The sequence below is a fragment of the Dasypus novemcinctus genome, chromosome X (assembly GCF_030445035.2).
Source record: "Dasypus novemcinctus isolate mDasNov1 chromosome X, mDasNov1.1.hap2, whole genome shotgun sequence".
Classification (NCBI taxonomy): Eukaryota; Metazoa; Chordata; class Mammalia; order Cingulata; family Dasypodidae; genus Dasypus; species Dasypus novemcinctus.
In genome coordinates this window covers 183,421,862-183,445,725 of record NC_080704.1, presented here as the reverse complement: position 1 = coordinate 183,445,725, position 23,864 = coordinate 183,421,862, and the positions used below count along the sequence as shown (strand labels likewise).

The window sequence follows — 23,864 nt, the reverse complement described above, 5'->3', positions numbered from 1 at the left end:
CTTTCATAGTTTGTAACAATGCAAGGTGTTGGTGGTGGGGTAATGTATGGGAGTCCTGTATGATGTTACGAATGTTTGTTTTGTACATTCACAAAGTATTCTATACACTTATTATTTATTGATATTCATGTATGAATGATAAATTTCAATACAAAAGTTTTTAAGTAAAAATTGTTAAAATTAATAACATATAAGAAGCTAATATGAATCAGTAAGAAAAAGATGAAGCAAAAAAAATTAACAAATGATGTGGACAAAGAGTTCACAGGCAGAGAATAAAAATGGTTAATAAACATAGATATATATATTCAACCTCAATAGTAATAAGAGAAATACGAACTAAAACAACAAGATATTTGAATTTTGAAATTGTGGAAGAATAACTAATATATTAATTTAAAAGTTAGCTCTTGCAGGATTGAAGGATGAGAATGGGATGCATGAAGATTGTGGTAGAAGCATTATTTTCTATTGTATACCCTAATTTATTCCTTTTATTTTTGAACTATGGTAACTGAATTCATCTTCTCTGTGGTTCACAATCCTTCCCAAACCAAATACCCTCCCATTATTCCCTGTCTCAGTGAAGGGTAATGCCATCCTACTAGGATAGTACAATATCCTACTGAAGAATCAGAAACCTAGAAGTCAACTTTTACACGTTCCTCTACAGCCGTCCCCACAACTTCTTCAACAAATATTCTATCAATTTTATCCCCTAGCTCCCTCTCAGAAACCTATATTTATTTTCACATATCCTACCACAGCCCTAGTACAAGCTATCATCACTTCACTCTTGATTACTGCTAAGGCCTCATTCACAAAAGAAGTATTTACTAAGCATCTACCCTGTGTCTGACAATGTGCAGCAAAGTTTATGAGTTAAAAATCTGATTTTATCAGCATCCTTCTGTACCACTTGACATACTTTAGTAGCTTCAGAGTAATCTTAAGGATATTAAAAATTATTAACATAGGAAAAATTAACTCTGTGGTCTAGCCGCAAGCTACCTATTCAGCCCTACAGTTATATCAACCTCTTTCTTGCTCTCTCCATGGTCCTCCTTTCAAAATTAACAACACACCATGTTGTCCATCATGCATAGACATCAGATCCTTAGAATCCCAACATATGTTTGCCTAGTATACTTAAAAATTCAAACAGCCAGTCAGAAAATGGAAATACATTAGCAGTTATGTATGGCAGGGAAATGATAGAGATTGAGAGGTGACTACTAAGGGGTAGAGTTTTGTTGTTTGTTTATTTTATTGTATTATTATCTGGAGTAATGGAAATGCTCTCATATTACTTGAAGTGATGAATGCACAACGCTGTGATTCTACTAAATGCCACTGATTGTACATTTTGGATAGATTGTATGGTTTATGAATATGTTTCAATAAAATTGATTGTTTTAAAAAGCCTCAGATTACTCTGGCGATGACTACAAATGAAAAAAAAAGAGAACTGTACAATACAAACATAAACCCTAATGTAAACTAAGGACTATAATTAATAGTACAATTATAATAATATTCTTTCATAAATTGTAACAAAGGTACACATTAATGCAAAGTGCTAATAATGGGAGGTGGTATATGGGAATTCTGTAATAATACATAATTTTTCTATACATCTACAACTTCTCTATTAAAAATATTTTAAAATGGTTAAAAAAGCCAATCAGAAGAAATAGAAAGCATTCTATAATAATGAATATTTATAAATAAATATATCAATGATTGCATTACAAAAATGTTTAAATGCTCTGATTAAAATCAAATGTTGAGGATTGTGAGAAGATGGCATCAGATTAGGCAGACAAGGCTCAGCTCTCTCACAAAAACAATGGGAAAGAGCCAAAAGCTGCTGACCAAGTGACCTGCTTTGGGGTCTAGCAGACTAAGACAGTGCTTTACAACTCCCAGGAGAATGAGGGACAGAGAGATGAAGAAGCTGAAACAGCAAAATGTGCGTTAGTAAACTTCCCAGCCACTGGGAAGGGTTCCCCACCCCCACCCCAAGACATTCAGTGGGGGGTTAAACACTAGATTCTTTGCAGCTGACTGAGAGGGGAGCAGACATCTTCCTCCCTGTCATCTGTTACAATGGAAAAGTGGGAGTCGGGGCTTTTTCCTTCAGCAAATTCAGCCAGCAGAGTCCTCTTTGAATCTTGGCTCCAACCAGATGAAAACAAAGGAAAACTGAGCAATACATCTCCATGGAGGGGTATGCCAAAGGGAGCTATCCGCAGGCCAGACTGGAAACTGCTTTTAGGGCTTTCTTTACCCCACCCCTGGGAGAAAATCTATGCTCCATTAGCGAGTCCCTGGCGTATTTTTGATGACTTAAGCTGGGCAATTTTAAAGACTCAGAATAAGTTGAACCAAATATCAAAGAAGAGCTGTGAAAAAATAACAGCAATAGACAAGAGAAATTGGCCATCAGAGTAAATTTGCCAACATATTCAAATGTTTAGACATCAGATAAAAGTACAAGCCATACTAGTAAACATGAAGAGATGGCCCAGCCAAAGGAACAAGCCAAATCTCCTGAAAAGATACAGGATTTAAGGCAATTAACCAATGATAATCACACAAGTCCCCTAAATCACTCCAAAGAATGTAATAAAAATATGATTAACAAGATAAGGGATATTAAGAAGACACTAGGTTAGCATAAAGACCAATTTGAAAGTTTGCAAAGAAAATCAACAGACTTTATGGTAATGAAAGACATGATGAATGAGATTGAAAATATATTAAAGGCACATAAGAAGAGATTCGAATTGCTCCAAGACAGAATTAGTGATTTCAAAGACAGAGCATCTGAACTGGCAAAGACAGGAGAAGTGAAAGAGAAGAGAATAGAAAAACTGGAAGAGTCTCAGAGAATTGAATGGCAATGCAAAACAGAAAAACATACACATTATTGGTGTTCCAGAAGGAGAAAAAAAAAATGGAAAAGGAGCAGAAAGAATATTTGATGAAATAATGACTGAAAACTTCCCTATCCTTATGAAAGATATAAATGTTAATATCCAAGAAAGATAACACACCCCAAAAAGAATATTTCATAATAGACCTACTCCCAGACACTTACTATTCAGAATGATAAATATCAGAGATAAAGAAAATATTCTGAAAGCAGCACGAAAAAATCAAAGCAACACATACAAGGAAAACTCGATAAGATTAAGTGCTGACCTCTCATCAGAAACCATGGAGGAAAGAAGAAAGTGGTATGATGTATTTAAGATACTGAATGAGAAAAACTGCCAGCCAAGAATTCTGTATGCAGAAAAGCTGTCCTTCAAAAATGAGGGTGAGTTTAAAGTCTTCACAGACAGACAAAAACTGATAAAATGTTACCAAAATACCAGAATTACAATAGATAGCAAAGGAAATGCTGCAGGCTGAAAGGAAAAACAAGGACAAAAGACTTAGAGAAGAGTACAGAAATGAAGATTATTAAAAAGGATAAATTAAACGGTAAAAGGATAGACAATAGTATGATACGACAACAGAAAGCCAAAGGTGATTTGGATAAAGTAAGGAAATTCTTTACAATAATAATATTGAACATTAATGGGTTGAACTCCCCAATCAAAAGACAAAGACTAATAGAATGAATAAAAATATGTGCGCAATCCTTATATTGTCTACAAGAAACTCACCTCAGATGTAAAGACACAATGACTGGAAAAAGATTGGAAAAAGATATTCCGCACAGATAGTAACAAAAGAGAGCTGGAGTAGTGGTATTAATTTCAGACAAAAGAGATTTTAAATGCAAAACTTTTATAAGTGATTTAGAAGGTCATTATATATTAATGAAAGGGAAAATTCAACAAGAAAAATATCTTTACTAAATATTTATGCACCTAACCACAGGGTCCTAAGAAACATGAGGCACGCACCAGCAAGGCTGAAGGCACAGTAGATGTCTCTACATTAATAGTTGGAGGTTTCAATACAACATTCTCAGTATTCGATAAAACATCTGACCAAGGATAAATAAAGAAGCAGAGAACTTGAATAATATGACAAATGAACTAAACCTAACAGACTTCTATAAAGCTTTGCACCCCAAACCAACGGGATATACATTCTTTTCAAGTGTTTATAGATCCTTCTCCAAATTAGACATTATGTTGGGTCATAAGACAAGTCTCAATAAATTTAAAAAGATTAAAATTAAACAAAACACTTTCTCTGATCATAAATGGAATGATACTACATGTAATTAATGGAGGAACGTGTGTGGCTCAGGCCATTTGGCACTCGCCTCCCATGTGGGAGGTCCTTGGTTCACTTCCCTGTGCCTCCTGGAGAAGAGAAGCAAACAATGAGCAGAGAGACAAAAGAACCATCGGGGGGAGGGAATAAATTAAAAAAATAAAGTAAATAAAAATAAATAATGGATGGAAAAGGGGAAATTCTTACATATATGAAAATTAAACTGCACACTCTTAGATAATCAGTGTGTCAAAAAAGAAATTGCAAGAGAATTCAAAAAGTTTCTTGAGATGAATAATAATGAGAATATAACGTCTCAAAACCTATGGGACACTGCAAAGGCAGAGCTGGGAGGGAAATTTATAGAGGATTTACATTTAAAAGTGGAAAGAGTTAATACTGCAGCTCTAATTGCTCACCTGGAATACCTAGAAAAAGAAGAGCAATCTTATCCCATACCAAGACAAAGCAAAGAAATAGTAAAGATCAGAACAGAAATAAGTGAACTTGAGAACAAAATAAAAACAAGAGAGAGAATCAGCAAAATCAAAAGTTGGTTCTTCGAGAAGATCAAAAAAAATTGATAAACACTTAATTAGACTGACAAAAAAACTGAGAAAATGCAAATAAATAAAATAAAAATTAAGAGGGGGGTCATTACCACTATCCCCATAGAAATAAGAGAGAACATAAGAGAATACTATGAACAACTCTATGCCCAAAAACTAGAAAATGTGAATGAGATGTACAAATTACTAGAGACACACAAACCACCTACACTGACCCAGAAGACCTAAACAAACCAATCATAAGTGAAGAGATTGAAACGGATATCAAATACCTCCCAAAATGAAAAGCCCAGGACCAGATGGTTTCACAGGGGAATTCTACCAATCATTCAAATATGACCTAAAACCAATCTTACTCAAGCTCTTCCAAAAAATTGAATAAGAAAGAATGCTACCAAACTCATTCTATGAAGCCAGCATCACCCTAATACCAAAACCAGATAAAGATACTCTGAAGAAAAGAAAATTATAGACCAATATCTCTAATGAATATAGATGCAAAAATCCACAACAAAATACTTGCAAAGAGAATCCAAAAGCACATTAAAAGAATTATGCAGCATGGTCAAGTGGGTTTTATCCCAGGTATGCAAGGGTGGTTCAACACAAGAAAATCAGTTAGTGTAATAAACCACATTGATAAATGGAAGAAGAAAAATTGCATGAACCACTCAATTGATGTAGAAAAGGCATTTGACAAACTCCAGCATTCTTTCTTGATAAAAAAACCACTCCAAATGTAGGAATAGAAGGAAGCTTTCTCAGTATGGTAAAGTGCATACATGAAAATTTTTCAGCTATTAGTGTACTAAATGGTGAAAGACTGAAAGCTTTCCTGCTGAGATCAGGAACAAGATAAGGATGCCCATTGTCACCATTATTATTCAATATCATGCTATAAGTTCTAGCTAGGGCAATTAGACACCCAAATAGGAAAGAAAAGAGTAAAACTTTCACTACTTGTTGACGACATGATCGTCTATGTAGAAAATCCTGAAAAATCCACAATACAACTACTAGACTCAATACATGAGTTCAGCAAAGGGATGGGATACAAGATTAATACACAAAAATTAATAATCAATAGCAGTTTTATACAATATTGATATGCAATCTGAGATGGAAATCAGAAAAAAATTCCCTTGATACTAGCTACTAAAACAATCAAATATTTAGGAATCCTCTTAACCAAGGACATAAAGGACCTGTATTCAGAAAACTACAAAATATTGCTAAAAGAAACCTAAGAAGACTTAAATAAATGGAAGAAAATTCTGTGTTCATGGATTGGAAGACCAAATACTGTTAAGACGTCAATTCTACTCAACCTGGTTTACAGATTTAATGCAATCCCAATAAAAATCCCAACAGCTGTTTTTGCAGCAATTAAAAAACCAATAATCAAATTTACTGAGAAGTGTAAGGTGCCCCGAATAGCCAAAAATGTCTTTAAAAAAAAGATCAAAGTTGGAGGACTCCGACTTCCTGATTTCAAAGCATATTACTTAGCTACAGTGCTAAATACAGCATGGTACTGGCATAAGGACCATGGAACCGAATCAAGAACTCAGAAATTGACCTCACATCTACAGTCAAGTGGATTTTTGACAAGGTTGTTAAGCCCACCCAGCTGGGCCAGAATATTCAACAAATGGTGATGGGAGAACTGGATAGCCATATCCAAAAGAAAATAAGACCCTATTCTCACACCCTATACAAAAATTAACTCAAAATGGACTAAGGACCTAAATATGAAAACAACAACCTATAAAACTCCTGGAAGAAAATGTAGGAAAACATCTTCAAGATCTTGTAGTAGGCAGTAGTTTCTTAAACCTTACAGCCAAAGCACAAGCAACAAAAGAACAAACAGATAAACAGGACCTTCTCAAAATTCAACACTTTTGCACCTCAAAGGACTTCATTAAAAAGGGTGAAAAGGCAGTCATCTCAAAGGGAGAAAACATTTGGTAATCACATATCTGATAAGGGTTTAATACCCATGCTGTATAAGGAGATCATACAACTCAGCAATATAAAGACAGACTATCCAATTATTAAAGGGGCCAAAGACTTGAAAAGACAACTGTCCAAAGAAAAAATACAAATGGTGAAGAAACACATGAAAAAAATTTCAACATCACTATCAATTACGGCAATGCAAATCAAAATTGCAATGATATCATTCCACACCTATTAGACTGGCCACTATTCAAAAGTCAGAAAACTGTAAATGTTGGAAAGGAAGTGGAGAGACAGAACTGCTTATTCACTTTTGGTGAGACTGTAGAATGGTACAGCCACAGTGAAGGACTGTTTGATAGTTTCTAAGGAAGTTGAATATAGACTTGCCAGGGGATCCAACAATACCATTGCTAGGTATATAACAGGAAGAACTGAGAGCAGTGACACAAATAAACATCTGCACACCAATGTTCATATCAGCATTATTCATGACAGTCAAAAGTTAGAGAGAACTTAGATGTCCATCAACTGATGCATGGATAAACAAACTGCGTAATATTCCATCATATATGTGATCACATATATATGATGGAATATTATGCAGTAGTAAGAAGAAATGAAGTCATGAAACATAACATGGACGACACTGGAGGACATTATGTTGAGTGAAGCAAATCAAACACAAAAGGACAAATACTGTATGAAAAGGACAAATACCTATTATGAACTAAATGTATTATGTGAGATAGAAATACATTATATGAAATACGAATATGAGTAGAATTGCATCTATAAGACCATTTTTCTTTGAAGCTGTACAAATATAAGTTAATACAACACAATGTTAATATCAGACCAAAAAAAGCCCTATTATTCTTAGTGAAGGAGACCAGACACAGAGTATTATATTTGTATGATTTCATTTATATAAAATGTAAATATAAATCAATTTATAAAGATTAAGTTAGATTAGTGCCTATATAGGGCTGAGGAGGGAATGCTAAGTTGTATTGAGTCTTTCTTTTTGGAGTGATGAAATGATCCTGAAATTTTTGAGATAATGAATGTATAATACTGTAATTATAGTAAAAGCCATTGATTTTACACTTCGGCTAACAAACAATAAAATTACAGAAATAGCAGCAGGGGAAACACAGAGAGATTGAGAGCTGAGGAATTTTCTTGTTTGTTTGTCTGGTTTTTGCTTATTTATTATTATTGAAATAATGAAAATGCTCGAATAATGATTGAAGTGTTGAATACAGAGCTATGTGTTTATACCAAATACCACTGATTGTACGTTTTGTATGAATTGTATGCTTTATTAATATGTATCAATAAAATTGATTTGTTTTTTTAAAAAAGACAAATATCATCAGAGTGAATTTACAAAGTATATGTGTTGCATACAAGGCACACATCTAAAATATAAGAATGCAGAAAGGTTAAATTACAAGGATGGAAAATGATACACCAATCAAAAATTAATCACGGGAAAGCTGATGTGGCTAAATCAATATCAGGCAAAATAGAGGTTAAGGAAAAATCATTAATAGCAATAAAGAGAGGTATTTTCAATGACAAAAGATTCTATTCACCTGAAAATGCCCCCACATCATATATCCTAGAAGACATAACAATTCTAAATTTGTATGAACCTTATATTACCTCCAAAGCTATGAAGAAAACCTTGACAAAACCACAATGAGAAATTCATATATTATAAAATCATATCTGGAACAACTAATATAAGGTGTTAATAATGAGAGCAAAGGTATAATGGAATTCTATATTGTTTTGCATGATATTCTGCAAACCTACATCTCCAAAATAAGCAATAAAATTTAAAAAATCATAGTGGTAAACGTTAATAGGTCTCTCTGTGCAACTGTTGGAACAAGGAGAAAAAAGCAATCAGTAAGAATATACAGCATATGAACAACATAAACAAATTTATATCTATAAAGTTTTAATGTCCAGAACATATGAAGAAGTCCTTAAACTTAATAACAAAAAGATGAACAACAAATTTTATTTTAGAAAGGGGTAGCGGGGAAAGACTTGAATAGACAAATGGTCGAAATCGAGAAAAGATGCTCAATATCATTAGCCATCAGGGAAATGCAAATCAAAACCACAGTGAGAGATCATTTCACACCCACTAGAATGGCTGCTGTTAAAAATAATATTAATAATTTTAAGGAGTTGGAGAGGATGCAGAGAAATAGGAATTCTCATGTTATCATCTCAAATGATTAATTTTATCAAGCGTTTTTTTATACAAGATCCATTTCTACTAAAATGTATTAGCAAACTAGGAGTAGAACAAAATTTCTTTAACCTGATAAAATGTTTTAAAAAATACTACAATGAACACCATACTTAATGAGAAAAAAAGTAAAGAAAAGAAAACAGTTATAAAAAGTGGGGGATGAAGAGTGGGACTCAGCATTTTACCAGTCTGGACGAGTTAAAAAATTATTATAGTAGTCTAGATGAATAATAAATTTAGCTTGTACCAGGGTAGTTGATTTTAGTGGTGGCAGTGGCTACAACAGCAGAATCAAGGTCAGGAAGATGGAAGGTAGAGAATATTGGACAGATACGGGGTATCATTTAGAAATAGAGAGGACAGGACTTGCTGATGGTATAGATATGGTAGATGATGTAGATGGAATAGAGGGACTGGCACCACAAAATGAAGTGATTCATAGTATTCATATACCTGCTGTTATTTACATGATTTTTGACTACAGGCAAGGAACTGAATCTTTGTCAAAGTTCAATTGCTAATACATACAATGGAGATAATATCGTTTACCTCATGGGGGTATGGCAATGTTAAAATTATGCTGGCAAATCATCTAGATTATTAACGGATACATAGTATTTATAAAAGAGTCTAGGGATGTCCCACCCTCCATCCCCCACTTTTTATAACTGTTTTCTTACTTTTAACTTTGAATTAATTTCAAGCTTACAAAAATTCCAAAATAGAGCTTACTCTTCATCCACAGTCACCAATTATTAATGTTTTGCCACATTTTCTTTATTTCTCTCCATTTTTTTCTAAACCTTTTAAGAGCAGGGACAGATATTGTGCCTCTCTATCCCTAAATACTTCATTGCATATTTCCTAAAAAACAATATCATACTCTTACATATGATAATCAAAAATTATCAAAATCAGGAAATTTGACATTAATACAATACAATTACCTAATCTAGAGTCCATATTCAAATTTCACCAGTTGTCCCAATAATGCCCTTTATAAGCTATTTTTTCCAGTCTAGGATCACACACATTGTCTTTAGTTGCCACGTCTATTTAATCTCCCTTATTCGGGAACATTTCTTTGGTCTTTGTCTTTCATGACATTGAGATTTTAAAATAGTACAGATAAGTTTTTGTGTAAAATGTCCCTCAATTTGAAGTTTTCAGATATTTTCTTGTGATTAGACTGGGGTTATGTATGGATTTTTGGCAAAAATACTACATAAGTGATTTTATGTCCTTAGTGCATCCCATTGTTGGACACATGATTTTTATATTGGAATGATAATTTGATCACTTGGCTATGGTGGCAATTGCCAAGTTCTTTAAACTTCTCTCCCCTCTTCTACTTTTATTCCCCCCATTTAGAGGAAATCTACACTCTATCTACTTCTCCATTCCTACCCTACCCCTTAACATTCTGTTCTTGAATAAAATATGCTTTTTCCTATCTCAGAGCCCATGGGTAGGCCCAGAAAGCTCTTCCCTCAACTTGCTTTGCATGGCAGGTTCCTTTTTATGCTTTAGGTTCAACTTAAACATTATCTTTTTAGAAAGGCCTTTTCTCTATGATCTAGCTAAAACAGGTCTCATCTGCTTTACCCTATCACAAGATTTGTGTGTTTCCTTCCTATTACTCCCTTATAATTTGCAATTATTTGTTCAGTTATTTTTTTCTATCTTTCCCATTAGACTATGCATTTTCTGCTCCTTTCATAGTGCTTGGTGCATAAGCACTCAATAAATATCTGTTGAATAAATAAAGGGCAAGTATTATTTAGAGCTATCTAAGAACAAGTCAGACAGAACATGTCAGTTCCCTTAACTCAGAAACAGTCATTGTAAGACACAGCATAATGCAAAGCAAAGATTCTAGAGTAACACTGACCAGGGTCAAATCCCAGATCATAACAATTGTCTATGACTTGGACTTTCAGGGCCTCAGCTTCCTCATATGTAATTAGGGATACCATTGCCTATCTCACTGAGTTTTGTTAAGATTAGATTCATGTGAAACAAACTACAACTGTGCTTAGCAGGTAAAGGAAGTTGCATAAATGATAAACAGGGTTAAGGTACATTCTGGATTAAGAGATATTCAGTCTTTACAAGAAGCACTCTTACAAATAATACTGTTTAGCTCACTGTGTATTCACAAGTACAGGGGAAGTGACTAACTCCCAACGGAACTCAAATCCCTCATAGTCAAAACTTCAGACTCAGTTCTATTCTGGCCCCAGCCCTGTGGTGGGAATGGGGAGACTGTATTTCACTTCTAACAAGAAAACTTCTTAGAGCTCTGCTAATGAAAATCATTTTCTCCCAACAGTTAGGATAACATTCACAGTACTTTCTCTATCACTTTATTACACCCCTTATCACAATTGGTTTTATATTATTTTTATATGACTATCTCCCACTATATTTCACAGAATAATAATACTAGCAATAAAATAATAAAATGATGGTAGCAAACATTTATATAGCACTTACTATCATAGTTCATTGATTTTAAGATATACCATTATTTTATATACCTCTAAGAATGTGAAAGTGTTGCCAAATTTTGGAAATGTTATTACATGAAAAGAGAATGTATTTCTTAATACTGATGAAATGCAGTCTATGTCAGGCAGTGTTCTAAACGTTTTAAATTTATTTATCTCTCATCCCAACTCTATGAGGCAGGTACCATTATTATCTATATTTTACAGACGAGGACACAGGTACAGAGAGGTTAAAAAACTTGCTGTTTTCACAGTTAAGAGTAGCCTCTGGTTTAGAGTACCTGATCTTAACTACTATGCCATATTACTGCCTCTTGATCAGCCTTTTCAAATATAAACATCTTCTAAATACTTCTCAATCTCTCTCACTTTTCTCCATTCCCTTTAACACCACCACCATAGCCTGGGTCATCATCTCTCCTTACTTAATTTTCCCACTACATCTACTTTTGCCTTCCTTGTGAGCCAATCCACTCTTTGCTGCCATATTTAGCTTTGAAAAAAGCAAAGCCATGTCATTCCCTGTCCAAAGCCCTTCAATAATTCTGCTGCACCCTTGGAATAAGGTCCAAATTTAATTCAATGCACAAGTGCCTGCATGATATGATCTGCAGAATCCAGAGTCTCTATATTCTCAAACCTCATCTCCTGCACTCCAGTCATACTGGCCTTCTCTTACCTGCTAAAATGGAAAATGAACTTCCCCGTAATCAGGGTCTTCACACAACCTGCTCTCTCTCTCTGGAATTTTTCTTCTCCACCTCCCACCTCTTATCCCCATCAGTACTAGAATGGTTAAATTTTATAGATCTTTATATTTTAAGTTTGGGCATTACTTCTTTAAAAAAAATATTCTGTAACATGTCCCCTAGTAAACTAGGTCTGCCTTTTAATTTCTTTATAATACTTTTTACTATTCCTTTATAGCATTTAACTTACTTGCAAAGTGCTTATTCAAAGTATGCTTCCTGGTTAGATTGTGAACTCCAGGAGAGCAGTATCCAGGTCTATCTGATTCACCATTATATTCTCAACACTTAACACAGTGAACTAATATATTTCACATAATAAATAACTGTTAAGTTAAAACAAAAAAAAATGTTTGCCTTTCACCAAAAAAAAAAAAAAAAAAAAGGCCAAATGCTTAGGAAAGGGGCTGATGAAGTGAAGAAGATATCTACTTGTCCTAGGAAGTTCTGCAGAGATTCAGGACACAGGAGCTCCAAGAAAAAAAACATTGAACTTGTCAATTATGGTCACAACATTCCTAATAAATCCGGGCTAGGGCTGCAGCGCACTGAAACATCTAGAGACCTGCCACTCATTCATATGTATTGATTACATCATCCTAAACGTGTTTATATAAAAATACCGTAATAGCTCAAATTATTCTTTTACTTGCCCATGGGAAGTGCTTGGCAAAGCATGGAAACAATTTACAGGCAGACACACACAGACCTACTGATTAGAGACATTAATTCAAGAACTAAATCACCAAGGAAGGTAAGACACCAGGTCTCATTTGTACAGTCGCCTCAGGCTGCTGGCCCAATTTACAACTGGCTCCATTTTAAGAGTGTACTGATTCATAGTCCCTTCCAATTCAGTGCCCAGATTCCAAAACATGTACACTGAGGACAGTGATTCAGGTCCCTGGCTGCTATTCTGCGGTGTCCTGCCTCACATCCAAAGAGCTACTCTCAGTAGCGGTCCCTGGGAACGGAAGCAGACAGACAAAGCTGTATACTAAAGAGTAACTGCAGATTTGTAGTTGTCCCCAGAGTACAGGAGCTATAAACAGGAAGGTTCAATGTATATAGTTCAGACAACAGGCCTTTATCAGAAAATGGGGTATCTGCAACCAGACACAAAAACAGACGAAGTTCATATTCATAAAACAAATTTCAGTTTCCAGACCCCATTATGCATATAAGCAGTAACACTGTTTTACCATGGATAATATCTAGGGTCTCCAAATGCTTCTGGAGACCGCCGCATTTATAGGTTTCTAAACAGGCACTCAGCAGGAGGAAATCACTCCTCGAGTAAAGATGAGCATAAGTTCTAAAACTGAGGTATTTATGCCTTGCTGTTAATGTTGCTGGAATTCCACTTGTACCATACAATACTTTTTGCAAACATTTGGCAAGTATATACCCACTCCCCAAAAGAGTTTCTTTCTCAAGATAGTTCTGGCTGAAATCTGAGAAGGATGAATTGAAAGCAACAAGGAATTGGGGGAGAGGGAGGGAACAACACAGACCACCACTGGAAATGAAGAATGTTTTTAATGGGTTACCAATGTGGAAGGCAAAGACATAAAATGAAGAGGTTGATGAAGGTAGTTGGGCACAAGTTGAATGTGGTTAAAAGAGGAAACATTAGAGAGTATATATTACTAGAATAGAAATTAAAAATAAAACCTAGGACTGTACAACACAGTGAACCTATTGTAAATGAAGGAGTGTAGTTAGTGGCACAAGTATAAGAATGTTCTTTCATGAATTACAGCAAATGTACAATAGTAATAAAAGGTGGTAATAATAGGGTGGTATATGGGAAAAATACATGTGATGTAAGGAATGCACAATATATAGAACTGTTTGAATAATCTTTTATCAACTGTAACAAAGGTTACTGTTTTTAAAAATAGTACAATTATATTTAAAAAGTGTTATCACCAGTAGTAACAAATGTTCCACACCAATACATGGAGTTGGTGGTGGGGTGGTTTATGCAAATCCTGTATTTTTTGCAGGATTGTTTTGTAAATTCCCAACTTCTCTAATAAAAAATAAAAAAAATTAAAACAGCCGTAGTCAGTAGGAGAAAGCAGAAACTTGAGAATTAAAGGAAAAAAATTGGATTAAAAGAAGGGCAAGAAGAATAACTCCATATGTATGAGTAAATGAGACAAATCAGAAAAACTGGTAAGAAATAAATTGAGAAAAAACAAAACACTAAAAGAACAGTCAACCATACCAAACTTCCTAATGTTTGCTAGGTATTCTATTTACTATTCCTATCAATATACCTCCAATGTATTTCTCAAACCCCTCTCTTCTCTATATCCAGATACGACCCTAGCCTGTGTTATAGACATTGCCTCTTGCTGCCCTTCTGCCCCATTAATCCATTCTTCACACAGATTTCAGAGGAGGCTATTAACATGCAAATCAGATTGCTTTACTCCCTTGCTTAAAACAATTCAAAGATCCCCTAACTACTCTTGTGAAAAAGGCTATATTGGGCCTACAAGGTCCTTTAAGAATTAGCAAATTCCTATCTCTTCAGCTTCAAATCATACTACTTTGCTGCTCACTGCCCTCCTTTCAATACCTTCAATGCAATGATACCATGCCTTCCCACCTCAGAAACTGGCAAAGCCTCCATTAGTCTAATTCACCTTGCTGGAACAAAACAAAACTTTTATCTTTAGCCAAAAGATGAGTTGCTTCCTCATCCATTTCCTCTGTTTCTGTTTCAGGTTCCAATATCAATCTGGTGACCATGATTTTTCCACATTGCTGTTTTTCATTCCTCCTATCTGTCACATTAAGACTCCACTACTGAAGTAACCACTGCAGGTTACCTGACATATGAAATTTCCTGTGATATCAGTCTGCAGGCCTGGTTTTAGGCAAGTCCAATTTTCTTCTTTACATAGTAAAATACTCCTACCTGCCTGACCAAGCCTGAGAGAGACTCATGCATACATTGCTGCACAGCCTAGAATAATCTTCAGATTTATGAATGCTAGCATCTTTGATTACATACTAAGTACAGAAACTCATCAAGAAGAACTCTTCATAACTAAGTCCCCAAATAGCAAGTAGTCATTATTTGAAGAAGAAATTGTTACGCATCTGGAAATCCCAAGAGACCTTCATGCCATGTTAGCACTGAATTCATGAGAAAAATCCCTCGTTTAGTGCCAAACATGGAATGCAGACTTGATAGCTAAAACATAAAACATATATTTAAAAAGAAAGCACAACCACAATTGTAAAACAAACCAAAGAAGAGGAAGAAAGGGAAAGAAATATTTCACGGAGCTGAAACAGAAAAAAAATTAACACAATAGGGTGAGGCCTGAAACCACTTATCTACTAGGAAATAGGTAGAGGCAACGAGGAATACAACTCCTGTGGGATAACAGAAAACAATAGTATTTAATAAGTAGCAAGGCAGCAAAGTTAGACCATCACAGGAAACCAGGAGTTGAGGCAGGGATTTCCTGCTTGTTCAGAATGACTTCAAAAATGCTATGACTAGAAGGAGGGGCAAGATGGTATTGGATTAAGTGCACACTCATCATTTGACTCTCCTGAAAACGACTGAGTCAGGAAAGAGTCTTCCACAGTGAGCTGTTTTGGGAACGCACAGAGGAGGAGGCTTCAAGGCAATGATCTGGAGAGAACAAGGCAAAGAGATCGGTAGCTCAAGGTAAAACCGTGAGATTCTGGCCCGTGAGGCTGGAACTGTGGAATGGCTAAACCCCACCCTAAGGGCAGGAAGCCACAGTGAGCCCCAACTACCACTGGTCACCCAGCCTTAGGAGGCATTCTCCAAGAGTGGGAGAGTTCTGGTGAAGGGTGGAGAGTGGGTTCCTTTCTGCCAGCTCAATTGCCAGGACCCCCTTTTTGAGCTTTGAGCAGCATGCCAGCTGGCTCAAGGTAACATCTGAAAGAGGGGAGAGGTGAATCTTCTGAAGCAGCCGATCTACCTAACCACCCTGGAATAGGGAAAATTGGTCTGGGAGAAGGTGGAGTCAGACAATTAACTAGTCCTGTGCAATTCCCCTAAGGGAGGTGGGCAGTAGGAAGTGCTTAATAGGCTTCCAAGAGCATATTTAGGGTCCCTGGAAGGAGTGGGTGCTCTTGAAGAGGATTGAGAGTCATTTTTTTATGCAATGAGTTAAGTCACCACAGTCACATTTGAATTTCAAAAGGGAACACTCACACTGGCTATTGCATCCTGCTGCCCTGGGAGAGAAAACATTAAGAATAGAAAGGGGGCCAAGACAGACTCCTAATCAGCAGGAATTTTTACAACTGCTAAGAAACAAACCTGCCCAAGGGAAATGACCAGAGAGCTTTCTGAAGAGGTAACTTACCCAACAAGAAAGTTTAGCTCATTGGGGAAGTTTCCATCTTGAATATAAAAGATCCTAGTTCAACTCCTGGTTCCTATTAGAGTAGTGATCCAATAGGATATCAAACATCCTACTGATACTTTAGGAAAGGGAAAACATAGACATTTACCTTATATTAGCTTTCCTTGGGTCTCTTATTTTTCCTAAAAAAAACAAAAAAGTTTACTTTTGTTTTAAAATTTAACAGGGAGGTGAAGATGGTCAACCACCATACCAGGGAAATGAGAGTGCCTACAATTGAAAGCAGGAGAATAGCATCCATCAACGATGTGGGAGCTAAGTATCCTCTCGGTTTAGAGGTGGAGTGGACATCACCATCCCAGGGTCCATAGGATGGAGGAATAAAATATGGATTAGAGTGGACTTACTGGTATTCTATTATAGAAATATTGTCACTAGTAATGGAAGAAAATGTAGCATTGATCTGGAGAAAGTTGCCCCGTATTTGCTGATAGCACAGAGAGGGAAGAAGAGATGAGATGTGGGGGCATTTTCAAGACTTGGAGCTGTCCTAAAGGATATTGTAGGGACAGATGCAGGACATTATATATCCTGCCATAACCCATTGAATGTACTGGGGGAGAGTGTAAACTACAATGTAAACTATAATCCATGAAGTGCAGCAGTGCTCCAAAATGTATTCACTAAATGCAATGAGTGTACCACAATGATAAAAGAGGTTGTTGATTTGGGAGGAGTGGGGGTGGGGGTGGGGAGAGTATATGGAAACCTCATATTTTTAATGTATCATTTTTTATGATCTATGTATCTTTTTTAAAAAAAGACAAAAAATAGAGTAAAAAAATTAACTTAATTTACTCACAAAATGCACTTTAAAACCTGCAGAGGGAAGGCTGCAGGGTAATTAATTGAGAAACACCAGCAGCCTGGTAAGCTCCACAGGGACCTAAAGGGAAGGCTGTTTTTCCTTAGTTTTTGTTTGACTGCTCCCTATTGCATTTCTTTGTGTTTTTTGTTTTGTTTTGTTTCTGGTCTTTCTTTCACCTTTCTCACCCCCACACACCAATTTTTATTTAATTATGTGCTGCTGGCTTCTTTCTTGTTTGCTGTGTTTCCTCTTCATTGATTTCCTCTTTTCTGTGTGTACCAATTTTGGCTACTGATGCTCTTTTCCTTCCTACTTCTTTCTATCTTCCACTGTCTGTGGTTGTTCTTACATTCCACCTCTGGTTGTTCAGTCCCCAATTTTTCTGGCTTTTTATGTCTAATTCTTCTATTTTCTTTCTTTTATTAAGTCCTTGTCTTTTGGTCCTGTCTTTTCTCTTTCCCTCTCTCCTCATCAATAGAACCTCTTAATTCATTCTATAGACTTCTTTATATTTAGTTTCCCATTTCATTGTATGTACTTCACATTTTTATTCCTATTAATCTACACTACTTACATGAGTTAAATATAAATTTTCCTAGGTCTTATATGGTAACTCCTCTAACATTTACTATCATTATTACTGCTTCTTTTCTTACACCATTCACTTTCTCTGGCCCTAATCCTCTTCCATCAAGGGAACATAAACAACAACAAGGAAATAGAATAATAAAGTGTCAAAGGGAAATCTCAGGAGCAGGGCAAGATGGTGGCTGAGTGAGCACACCTGAGATTCTCTCCTGCGAAGAAGCGGCTGGGCAGCATTGGAAATTATTCGGGACCAGGCTGTTTTGGGATTTTGCATGGCAGGAGGTATCTGGACATTGATTTGGTGGGAAGGTAACAGAGAAAATTTGTGGATAAGATATAACTGGGACTCTATTACACGGAGGTGGGGGCTGCGCACAGGACGCTCCCTCCTGGGGTGGGTGGAGCCGCGGCACCGGCGCTGCGGTGGCAATTTCTGGAGGCTCTGTGGTACTGGGGAATTCATAAGACCTGAGTGGGCTATTGGGGGGTTAACAGGACAGGAGGCCTTCGCAGACTGATTTGGGGGGAAAAACGGGAGTTTTTTTTGCGAAGCGGGGAATTTTTGATTGCGGACACAAATAATAGCGCTTCCGCCTAGAGCCCCGCCCCCCCAAGGCCGGCTGCCGATCTGAAGCAACTTTAAATTGTTCACAATAAAGAGACATCACCAGGAGACTGTTTCAGGGCCTGCAGGGTGGAAGACGTCTGGAAGCCGATTAGGGAATATTTTGCGAAGTGTGAGAATTTCAGTTTTGGACTCTGTTATCAGGGTTTCTGGCTGGAGCCCCACCCCTGGGCCTGCCTACTGATCTGCGTCATTAAATTGGCTGCATTGTAGAGGTGCCCCCGGGTGGCCGTACTGGGGGCTTACAGGGTGGGAGGTGCCCTGGAATCGAATTGGTGATACAGCCACAGAATAGACCCAGTGAGTGAGTGAATTGAGGGGTTCAGACACATAGGTTAGAGTTTGCGGATGTGACCTCTCCTATAGGGCTGGCACCCAGCTGCGGGGATCCCTGAAGGCTGTGTTGCACTGCGGTGCTCCCAGGCTCCCTGTTAACCAGATTTGAGGTTGCCAGGTCTGAGTCCCCTAAACCCTGGTGGCCCACACCCCAGAGACTCACACCTCTTGAGCCTTCAATATCTCAGACTTTACATCCCTGAATCCATCATGCCCTGAGGTCCATCTGAGGTCCTTGAATATCCTAGCCCTCAACGTTTGCATTTTTTCTGTTTGATTTTATTTTTATTTTATGTTTTTTATTTTTTAATATCCTGATTGCTAACATTGGATTATCTCCTAGTCTTTTCTCCTAGCGTATCCCCCAAAGTCTTTTTTTTTTTCAGTTATTTAGGGGGTTTTTTTTTTTGATGCTGTTGTGGTTGTTCTATATCTTTATTTTTTCTTTTCCCTTCTTGTTCCCCTCCCTTTACCCACCCCCTTTTCCTTTCTTCCTTTCTTCTCTTTTTTTTTTCTCTCTCTTGTCCCTCATTTTCTTCTTATTTTATTTTATCTTAATTATACAATAGGTGCTGCAGGGAACACCTCACATTTGCTGGGTTTCCTCATCCTCCGCTGCCTCATTTCTGTGTGAATTGATTTTGGCTACTTACACTATCTCCTTTCCCCTACATCTTGATACCCTCCATCATCTACTGTCTCTCCTATATTCCACCTCCCTTTCTTTGATCCCCAAAGTGTCTAACTCTTGAATTCTAATACCTTTGTTTTGTTTTCTGTCTTTTATCCACTCTTGAAACTATTGCCTTTCTTTTCTCTTTCCCTCTCTCATGAAAAAAATAGCTTTTTAATTTATACCATATTCCTCCCATATTCAGTCAACTACCTCATTATAGGTACTCTACCTACTGCTATAACTCTACACAACTTACATGAATCTAATATCCATCATCCCAGAGCTCATATTGTTGCTCTGTTAACATTTATCACCAATACTACTTTACACTTTTTCCTTGTTTACACAATTGCCTTTCCCTAGCCCTAATACTTTCCTTTAAAGTGAACTCAACCTGCAATAAGAAATTAGAATAAGAAGAACAAAGTGACAAAGAGAAGATATAACACTTACACAAAGACAACAGCTAATTAATTCCCAAGACTAGACAAAGAAGCTAAGGAACTGATTAAACCCGTCAAGATAAAATGATGACCAGACAGCAAGAAAAATCTATAAACCAAACCAGTAATCAGGAAAACATGGCTAAATCCAATGAACAAACTAAAAACCAGGAAGGGGAGCAGAACTTCGCACAAGTAATTAAAGATCTCAGAACAATTATCACCGACAAATTTAATGAAGTAAAGGAAGAGGTTAACAACATGAAGACAACAATTGGAGGGGAAATTGCAGACATATGCAAAAAGATAACAGATATGATAGGAATGAACAACACAGTTCAAGAAATCAAAAATACACTTGCAGCAAATATCAGCAGACTAGAAGAGGCAGAGCAGAGAATTAGTGATGTGGAAGACAGTACATCGGAAATCAAACAAATAGTAGATTGGTTGATAAAAAGATAGAAAAAATCCAGCTAGGACTTAGGGACCTGAATGACAATGCAAAACACTCAAACATACGTATTATAGGCATTCCAGAAGGAGAAGAGAAGGGAAAGGGGTCAGAAGGAGTGTTGCAGGAAATAATGGCTGAAAATTTCCCAAATCTAATGAAAGAGGCAGATGTACATATCCAAGAAGCACAGCGCACCCCAATCATCATTAACCCCAACAGGCCCACCCTAAGACATATACTTGTCAAGTTATCCAATGTTCAAGATAAAGAGAAAATTCTAAAAGCAGCAAGAGAAAAGAAAACCATTACATCCAAGGGAAGCTCCATAAGATTAAGTGCTGATTTCTCATCTGAAACCATGGAGGAAAGAAGGCAGTGGTATGATATACTCAAGGTACTAAAAGAAAAAAAATTTCCAACCAAGAATATTCTATTCAGCTAAACTAGCATTCAAAAATGATGAAGAGTTCAAAATATTCACAGATAAACAGAAACTGAAAGAGTATGCCAAGAAGAAACCTCCCCTTCAAGAAATACTAAAGGGAGTTCTGCAGGAAGAAAGGAAAAAACAGGACAGGCAGAGTTGGAGGACAGTGTAAGAGCAACTAAAAAGACAAAAAGAGAAGGGGAAAAAAAGCAAACAAAATATGACAAACTCAAATCCAATCAAAATATTTAGGGGATTTGAATCTCTGGACTGACAATGTGATAGCCAGGTCCTGAGCCTCAACAGACTCCAGCACCTACAATCTGTTTTATTGGACTTACCACACTCAGCTAAGATGAAGTTGAAGAAGGACAACCACCACACCATGGAGCCTAGCGTGATTACAACTGAAAGTGGGAGGATTGCATCCAGCATCCATGTGGAATCTGAGCCTCCTCTTGACATAGAGGTGCAATGGACACAACCAATCCAATGTCCACATAGAAGAGGTGGCATTGGATTGGGAAAAGTGGACATGGTGGCTGATGGGTATGGGGAAAGGCAGGAAGAGATGAGAGGTGGAGGCGTCTTTGGGACATGGAGCTGCCCTGGATGGTGCTTCAGAGGCAATCACTGGTCATTGTATATCCTCACAGGGCCCACTGGATGGAATGGGGGAGAGTATGGGCCATGATGTGGACCATTGACTATAAGGTGCAGAGGTGCCCAAAGATGTACTTACCAAATCCAATGGATGTGTCATGATGATGGGAGGGAGTTTTGCTGGGGGGGGGGGGGAGAGGTGGGGTGGGGAGGTGGGGATGAATGGGACGTCACATATATATTTTTAATGTAATATTATTACAAAGTCAATAAAATAAAAAAATAAAAAATAAAAAAAAATAATAATAAAAGCTAAAAAAAAAATCGCTAACATAAATAATTCCTTGAAAGTAATAACACTGAATATCAACGGATTAAACTCACCTATCATAAGATTCAGACTGGGACATTGGATAAGGAAATATGACCCATCTATATGTTGTCTACAAGAGACACATCTTAGACCCAGAGACTCATGGAGGCTGAAAGTGAATGGCTGGAAAACAATCTTACAAGCAAACAATAACCAAAAAAAGGCAGGAGTAGCTATATTAATATCGGACAAAATAGACTGTAAATACAAAACAATTGTGAGAGGCAAACAAGGATACTACATATTAGTGAAAGGGACAATCTGTCAAAAAAATTGAACAATCATAAATATTTATGCTCCTAACAAGGGCGCCTCTAAATATGTGAGGCAAATGCTGGAAAAACTAAGTGAAAGAATAGATGCATCTACAATTATAGTGGGGGATTTTAATACACCACTATCAACTCTGGACAGAACATCTCAAAAGAGAATCACTAAAGAAACAAAATATTTGAACAGTATATTAGAGGAGGTGGATCTAATAGACATAGACCAGTCATTACACCCAAACACAGCAGGATATACATTTTCCTCAAGTGCACATGGATCATTCTCCAAGATAGACCATATGCTAGGCAACAAAGAAAGGATTAATGAATTCAGAAAGATCGAAATCTTACCATGATTTGGAAATTAAACAGGACATTCTTGGAAAAACATTGGGTCAAAGAGGAAATCTCAAAAGAAATCAATGACTACCTTGAAACAAATGATAATGATAACACAACATACAAAAATTTATGGGATGCAGCAAAAGCAGTACTGAGAGGGAAATTTATAGCCATAAATTCATATATCAAAAAAGAAGAATGAGCAAAAATTGAAGAACTAACTGCACATTTGGAAGAATAAGAAAAAAACAAAAAAGTAATCCCACAGGAGAAGAAGGAAGGAAATAACAAAGATAAGAGCAGAACTAAATGAAATAGAAAATAAGAAAGCACTTGAAAAGATAAACAAGACCAAGAGCTGGTTTTTTGAGAAGATCAATAAAATTGACAAACCTTTAGCGAGACAAACAAAGAAAAAAAGAGAGAAGATGCAAATACACAAAATAAGAAATGAGAAAGGATATATCAGCACTGACCCCACAGAAATAAAGGCTATCATAAGAGGATACTTTGCAAAACTATATTCCAACAAAAATGACAATTCAGAGCAAAGGGACAAATTCCTAGAAACACATAAGCAGCCTATAATTACGAAAAAAGAAATGGATGATCTCAACAAACCAATCACAAGTAAAGAGATAGAATCAGTCATTAAAAACTTCCCAACTAAGAAGAGCCCAGGGCCAGACGGCTTCACAGGTGAATTCTACAAAACATTCTGGAAAGAACTAACACCAATCCTGCTGAAACTATTCCAAAATATCAAAACAGAAGGAACATTGTCTAACTCCTTCTATGATGCCAACATTACCCTAGTACCAAAGCCAAACAAAGACACCACAAGAAAGGAAAATTACAGACCAATTTCTCTAATGAACCTAGATGCAAAAATACTTAACAAAATACTTGCTAATAGTATTCAACAACACATTAAACAAATTATACACCACGACCAAGTGGGATTCATGCCAGGTATGCAAGGATGTTTCAACATAGGAAAATCAATCAATGTAATACACCATATAAACAGTTTGAAGAAAAAAAATAACATGATTATATCTATAGATGCAGAAAAGCAACTGACAAAATACAGCACTCTTTCTTGATTAAAGCACGCCAAAAGTTCAGAATACAAGGAAATATTATGAACATGATAAAGAGTATATATGAAAAACCTACAACCAAC

General features: G+C 36.5%; 1 protein-coding gene across 5 annotated transcripts in view; it reads right to left on the bottom strand.

The window, feature by feature from the left end:
• GABRA3 (gamma-aminobutyric acid type A receptor subunit alpha3) overlaps positions 1–23,864 on the bottom strand; it is a 401,316-nt gene that overhangs the window by 315,093 nt on the left and 62,359 nt on the right. For 2 of the 5 annotated variants that reach the window (XM_058290916.1, XM_058290919.1), the window contains exon 2: positions 16,820–16,853. The exons of the other annotated variants lie outside the window; for them this stretch is intronic. The gene's annotated coding sequence lies outside the window, so the exon portion shown is untranslated. The remainder of the gene's footprint in view (positions 1–16,819; positions 16,854–23,864) is intronic. 5 annotated transcript variants of the gene reach the window in all.